This window comes from Vespa velutina, chromosome 19, assembly GCF_912470025.1.
Source record: "Vespa velutina chromosome 19, iVesVel2.1, whole genome shotgun sequence".
In the NCBI taxonomy this organism is placed as follows: Eukaryota; Metazoa; Arthropoda; class Insecta; order Hymenoptera; family Vespidae; genus Vespa; species Vespa velutina.
Genome location: NC_062206.1, coordinates 2,231,598 through 2,239,097, shown reverse-complemented (window position 1 = coordinate 2,239,097; position 7,500 = coordinate 2,231,598). Strand labels below are relative to the sequence as shown.

Here is a 7,500-nt window from a genome sequence, read left to right as displayed (position 1 = left end):
TAATTAATCTTACGTACCTATCGTAATCGTATCTTATTTTTATGTAATAATTCAGATCGTAAGATCGATCTATTGACATTATTAATTTCAAGTTAGATCGTCGTCTAATCGTAAAATGTGATGCCTATGTGACTACGTCATAAAACGAGTCGTAGGTAATAGATTAAAAATTAAAAAAAAAAAAGAAAAAAAAAACAAGAAAAAGGAAAAACAATAAGAATTTAAATGCAACGATCAAATCCGTAATCTCTAAGTGTGAACTATAATTCGAATTCGAGAGGGTTTCTGACATTGCTTTTGGCTTAGAAAATATTGCCTAAGGAAATATATATATATATATAATAAATCATATTCGAGAACATTAGATTAGATACGCGTTGTTATTGTATAATAGTATATATAGTATATAGGATAGGATAAGTGTAAGAGAGAAAAAGAGAAAGAGAGAGAGAGAGAGAGAGAGGGAGAGAGAGAGAGATAGAGAGAGAATGTTGACGCCTAAGCTTTTCCTGTTTCTCTTCTATGTGGTATATCATTAATAGAACGAAATGAAGTGTCTTTGATGCGGTGCGGTTCGATGTCCAAGCTCCCAAGGAGAAATGATATTTATTAAAGGCCGACTTTGTATGTGTATAAGGAAAGAGGGACCAAGAGTGGAACTCTCCCTTTGGTTGCTTTGTTCTTGCTAAGTTCGCGAAAACCCGCATAAATATCTGTAACGAGAGAGCTTTTCGTTAAAAGAGCAAAGATTTTCCTTGACGATGGCTTAATTAGCGTAATTCTCGAATCGTTAATGTCGAATAAAGAAGGAAAGAAAAGGATAGAAGGATGAAAATAAAGATTTGAAATAATTTATTCTTAACAAAATATTTTATTTGCGTGTCGATAATTATTCGTAATATAAAGAAAGATAAATTAATAGGATTAATGGGATGATTTAACTGTGTGGATCGTTGAAATCTCATAAGGAAATAATTTAACGAATATTACGCATATCCGTTAATAGCTATAAAAGATAGCTTACTTCGCGTTTGTCCTTGCTCCTGTACCGGTGCAAATTACCGGAGTCTTTTTATCCTTTGAAGTTGCAGCAATAGCAGCAGCGGTAGCAACGGCACCGTGTCGCGTCCTGGTGGTGTGTCCTGCCGCCTTTACGATTAAATCAGGCCTGATCTTCTTTTCTCTCTCTCTCTCTCTCTCTCTCTCTCTCTCTCTCTCTCTCTCTCTCTCTCTCTCGTTCTCGCTCTTGCTTTCTGTGTACCTATCTCTCTGTCTATCTTTCTTTTTCTCATTCGTTTCTTCTTTCCTCGTCACTTCGTCCTTTTGCTTCTTTCACCTCTCTTTTCGATTTGCTTTCTAATTCTCTGTTTCTCCCTCTCTCATTCCCTCTCTCTCTCTCTCTCTCTCTCCTCTCTATCTCTCTCTCTCTCTCTCTCTCTCTCTCTCTCTCGTTCAGTCTGTTTCGACGAGCGTGCGCGTCTCGTCCTGTTCAGTTTTCTCTATGGAAGAACGGGGTAGGAAGAGAGTAGGAAGATGAGAAGGAACGATGGAGAGTAGAAGAAGAAGAAGAAGAAGAAGAAGAAGAAGAAGAAGAAGAAGGAGGAGGAGGAGGAGGAGAAGGAGGATGAGGAGGAGGAGGAGGTAGAACGGGAAAGGGTGAAAAAGGAAAGAAAGGGAAGAAAGAGGAAAAGGAATAGGAGGACGAGGACAAGGACATAGAAGGAGGAAGAGGAGGTGATGGCGATGGTGGAAGAGAGAGGGAGAAGGAATAGAGTAGGAGGAGGATAGGGAGAGTTCTGTTGGAAGAGTAGGAACAGGAGGTGGAGGAGGTGGTGGAGGTGGTAGTGGAGGAGAAAGAGGAGGAGGTAGAGGTAGAGGTAGAGAGGTAGAGGTAGAGTAGACTAGAGTAGGAGAGGACCATCAGGATCCCGATCAGTTTACCGGCATCTCTCAGTCTGTACGGTCACGTTCGGGACGCGTGCCGCGTTCCTCCAATCACGTGTGTTCGTTTACCATGAGCAACAAATTTTTTATCCGCCCCAACCTGACGACGTTGTGCTCCTCATGCTAATCGTTATTGTTGCCGACGTTACGCCAGAGGCCAATCACGACATGTTCAAATTTACATTGGAAAATAATCGAGGTTTGTCGAGCTTGCTTCTATCTTTCTTTTCTTTTTTATTTTTTTCTTCCTCCCTCCTGTTCTTTTTCTTTTTTTTTTCTTTTTTCTTTTTCTTTCTAACACTTAATCGTTCTTCATTTCAATTTCAGCATCCCTCTCCCCTCTTCTTTTCTGTCTTTCTTTCTTCCTTCCTTTTCTCTGTTTTCTCTCTTGTTTTTTCCTTTTGCCTTGTTTTGCTTCGTTTCGCTTTGGTTTGGTTTGTTTTGTTTTGTTTTGTTTTGTTTTGTTTTGTTTCAATTCATTTAGTACGATCTTTTTTCTTTCTTTCTTTCTCTCTCTCTCTCTCTCTCTCTCGAGAGAGAGAGAGGACGTTCTTCTCGTGGAATTTAACCCTCCTCGTTATTTCGAATTTTACGCTAGTATTTTCTTCTTTTTCCTTCTATGTTCCTATTTTCTTTCTTTCTCTCTCTCTCTCTCTCTCTCTCTCTCTCTTGCATCTTTTTATTTTTCTTCTTCCTTTTATTTTATTTCTTCTTTTTTTCTTTTTTTTTTTTTTTTTTTTTTTTCCTTTATGCTTAATTTTATTTCTGTTCACTTCTCGTCCAATTCTTGCGTTATGAAAAATTATAATTACGATCGTTATGATGAGTTGGGCGAGGAAAGAGGGATAGGGGAGGGGAGAGGAGGAAGAAGGAGAGCCAAAGGAGGAACGGGCAAGAGAATTTTTACAATTCCAGAGAAAAATTGAGAGGGAGATAGAGATAGAAATAGAAATAGAGATAGAGATAGAGATAGAGATAGAGAAAGAGAGAGATAGATAGATAGATAGATAGAGAGAGAGAGAGGGAGAGAGAGAGAGAGAGAGAGAGAGAGAGAGAGAGAGAGAGAGAGAGAGATTCGTACTTTGCATTTTCTATGCGATCGTGAATAGCATGGGAAAAGGAAGAATGCCAATGCTTTATACTTTTCAGGATTATATTGTGCGTTTTATTATACAGAAATCAGACTTATCTTTGAGTAAGAGGAGTCCTGTAGTTAGATTTTCTTATTCCTTTTTTTTTCAATTCTTGTTTTTCTATTTTTCCAGTGAATGCATATATCATTAATAAATATTGCCTTTTCTACTCTCTCTCTTTCTCTCTCTCGCCTTTGAGAAAAATTCGAGAGGAAGTAAGAAAAAAGAAAAAAAGCAAAAATAAAGAGAAAAAAAAAATGAAAAGAGGAAACACTCTTTGATAGTGTATTATCAAAATACACGATTAAAAGGAGGATTAATTTTTGATTCTGAGGAAATTTTTGTTTCTTAAATAATGATAAAAAAAAAAAAAAAGAAAAAAAGAAAAAAAAAAGAAAAGAAAACAAACAAAACGACGTTGTAACTAAATAAGAACAAGAGGAAAAAAGAAAAAAAAAAGAAAGAAAGAAAGAAAGAAAGAAAGAAATAATAAGAGAAAAAGAAATATGATATTGCACGTAAGGGTGGTCGGGAGAAGAAAGGGGTGTGCAAAGAGGGGCGGAGATCGGGATGGTGATGGTGGTGTTAGTGATGATGGTGATGGTGGTCCGTCGTATATACATACAAGCGAAGCGCGCGTAATATTCGTAAGAATATTAAATTTCGTTCTTGTGTTGCCGGGGATAAAAGTTCTTTTCTTGAGGGGAGGAGCATAATTGATGGGGATAGAATTAATAATCGGAGGATTGAGAGAGAGAGAGAGAGAGAGAGAGCGCAACTTTGAAAAGTTCTTTTTTTTCTTTTTATTTATTTTTTTTTTTCAAATCGAGAAACGATAGATGCAACGCGTATAATTACGAAGGAGTACGCGCTCTCTCTCTCTCTCTCTCTCTCTCTCTTTCTCTCTCTCTCTCTCTCTCTTTCTCTCTCTTTCTCTCTCGACTACTTGTAAGATTCAAGGGGCGAAGTAACATCGTTTTTTCCTCTTTCTCTCTCTTTCCCTTTCTTTTTTTTTCCTTGTTTTTTTTTTTTTTTTTTTTTTTCCTTTTTATTCTTTCTTTTTTACAGGATACCTATTGCACTTTTCATCAGACGTACGACGATATTAAAGTTTCGAAATGGGGTGTTGTGCGCGCGGTCAAGTTTGGATCGTTCGTAACGTTTCTTTTTCTTTTTTTCTTTTTCTCTTCTGTTTTCTTTCATTTTGCCATGTATCATATACATATATATATATATATACACATATATTTATAAATAGGAGTATTATTTTTGATCGATGATGTAAATTAAGTGAAAGATAAACGATCGAAAGTATCTTTACGATTAAATCGACATATATATATATATGTGTGTGTGATATATATATATATATATGTGTGTGTGTATATATATGTATATATATATATATATGCATTTTCCATTCATTTTGAACGACGTAGAGACAAAGACGACGGGCCGATCTGGTATGGTAGTTCATAAATTTGGTTATTAGTTGGAATAAAAAAGAATGGCAAAAGGGTAAATAAAAAACAATGCAATATCACTACGTACAGATATCATATCGTATACACAGCCGGCTATTTTATATTTCATAACATGTTAACGTTACAACGACTCGGTTTTTTTTTTCTTCCATTTATCTATTTGTTTTATTTTCTTTCTCTCTCCCTCTTTCTCTCTCTCTCTCTTTTTCTCTTTCTCTCTCTCTCTCTCTCTCTCTCTCTCTATTTTTTGGTTTCCTTCTCTTTTCGTCCTCTCTTTGTTTATGATGGTAAACGTCATCACATTTCTACAGTCTCTCGAGAGTTTAAACTTGCTTAGGATGGACACTGTATAATATAATTGTAATACTAGTACTAGTATTACTACTACTAGTAGTACTAGTACTAGTAGTACTAGTAGTAGTAGTAGTAGTAGTAGTAGTATTAGTAGTAGTAGTAGTACATAATAGTATCTTGAATATTCTTACGGAACGTCATTATAATCCGCGCGATTCGACGTTATTGCATTTGTGCATTTTCTATAACATTATGCATTATGCGAGGCGGGCGCGAGACGACATATAAAAATAGAATTAACCCGCTTTCCTGGCGCCGGTTCTCCTTTGTAATGCGTGCTCATTGTTAAGCCATAATTTTAAACGTCGCACCGTACGAATGTTGTTGCACTGCTTCAAACCAACTTGATACGCGACGAAAGCATAAATAAAAAGTAAATAAAATATTTGTTAGTATATAAAAAGTCGTTTTTTCTTCTCTCTTTTTTTATTTTTCACCATGTTCGTTCATCTCTTTCTCTCTCGATGTGGTTGGAATATATATATATATATATATATATATATATATATATATATATATATATATATTTTTTTACTCGTTATTATTATCACGTTTTTTTAAATAAAATATGTCTGAACGACGACAACACCGAGGACGACGACGACGACGACGACGACGACGACGACGAAGACGACGATGACGACAACAACGGCAACAACGACGACAACGACAATGACAACGTTAACGAAGTCGAGAACGAAGCCAAAAATAATAGTAGAACATTTTAAGGATCGATAAACATGACATATAAATTCATGTTATTCGAAATATTTATTATTGATAGAACGAGTATGTATATTAAATTGATCATAGATCAGTCAATCGTAGATTATATTTATTAATAAAGCCAATGAACTTTTCTGATTAATATCATGATTATTAAGAATTTCTGATAATTGTTATCTCTTACGAATTATATATATGATTTCTATCGGTTCCTTTCCAACGTCACCATCATAATTCCACTTTATGTCCAATTTTTTGCATTGTAACAAGTCAATATATAAATATAGTGAAAAGAATAAGGAAAGGGGAGAGAAGAAAGAAAAAGAATAAGAGAAATACGAGTCAAAGGAAAAAGAGAAATGTGAGTGGAAAAAAAAAATCTTTTTTCGCGTAAAACGAATCTCTCTCTCTCTCTCTCTCTCTCTCTCTCTCTCTCTCTCTTTCTCTTTCTTTCTCGTTTTCTTCTTTCCGATCGACGATAACGATATTGAGCCGAGCCTTAGATAGAAAAACAATAAGTTCCTATTCGATAAATTGGGCTCTTCAATTTTGTACGTTCGTTCAGAGTCGATTTTATAATACCCCCTCAGCAGCGCACTGCTGGGACGTCTTTATCCTTTTCCCATCTGACAGACAATAATTAAATGCTCTGCACGCGTCTGGCTCATGCGCGTACCTACTACTACTCCTCCTATATATTTCATACGTCATAGACACGCGTCGCTGTGCTTAGAGAAAAGCCCCCATCGTGTGCTTCGTGCTTTTCGCGTATCTTAATTTACCACTTTTCCTTGAGCGATCATCGGCTTAAAGAAAAAAAAGTAGAAAATTACATTAGAGAGAAAGAAAGAGAAAAAACACGTAGACACAAAGAGAGAGAGAGAGAGAGAGAGAAAAAATGAATGAAATAATTTTCTATAAAAGATATTCATAGTTTTCGAAATGTTCTAATTAGAGAATCTATATCCTTCTTTGTTTTGTTCAAACGTTTATGAATATATCTTAATTTGCCACTTTTCGCTTGAGCGATCATTGGCTCAAAGAAAAAGTAGAAAATTACGTTATATAAGAGAGATAGGAGAAGATATATATATATATATATATATATATATATATATATAGATATAGATAAATAGAGATAGATGAAATGATTTTCTATAGGAGAAATTCATAGGTTTCGGATTATTCTAAACGCAGAATCTATGCTTCTTTGTTATTTAAGATTCAAATGTATATGTGTATATATATATCATATCTATGTATATATACATACATACTGATTCTCGTTGAGAGATCTATACACACTTATATATACGTTCACGTAAGGAAAGGTACGCGCATCCCATGGAACGATGTAATCCTTCTATGTTTCTCCTCGAGACATAGAAATGCGCTGAGAATGCACATTAAGGGAATGCACTACTTCGGTACTTAAATCGGGCGTTTCGTATTTGTCACGTTGAACGGTGAGAGGATATCTTTCAAGGATAACTCGTCAAGATAAAGAATTATTAAGTTGCTTTACTTTTTTTTTTTTTTTCTTTTATTTTTTTCTTTCTTCCTTTCTTTTTTTTTTTTTTTTTTTTTTTTTTTTTTTTTTTTGCTTCGTTTTAATTCGTTTTCTGTTTTACTTACTTTTTCTTCCTCCTTCTTTTCTTCCTCCCTTCTTTCTTCTTCTTTTTCTTCTCTCTCTCTCTCTCTCTCTCTCTCTCTCTTTCTCTCTCGCTTTCTCTTTTTCTCTCTTCTTCTTTTTTTTCTTTTTTTTTTCTCTCTCTCTCTCTCTCTCTCTCTCTCTCTCTTTTCTTCTTCTTCTTTTTCTTCTTCTCTCAAATAACGTTATCATTCTATACAGATTTTTC

General features: G+C 35.1%; 1 protein-coding gene across 23 annotated transcripts in view; it reads left to right on the top strand.

Moving 5' to 3' along the window:
- LOC124955645 (lachesin-like) overlaps positions 1-7,500 on the top strand; it is a 75,018-nt gene that overhangs the window by 21,876 nt on the left and 45,642 nt on the right. For 2 of the 23 annotated variants that reach the window (XM_047510371.1, XM_047510368.1), the window contains exon 1: positions 1,842-2,143. The exons of 20 other annotated variants lie outside the window; for them this stretch is intronic. The gene's annotated coding sequence lies outside the window, so the exon portion shown is untranslated. Of the gene's footprint in view, positions 1-1,841; positions 2,144-3,852; positions 3,865-7,500 lie in introns of those variants that run through there. One more of the 23 variants, XM_047510369.1, reaches the window with a different exon arrangement.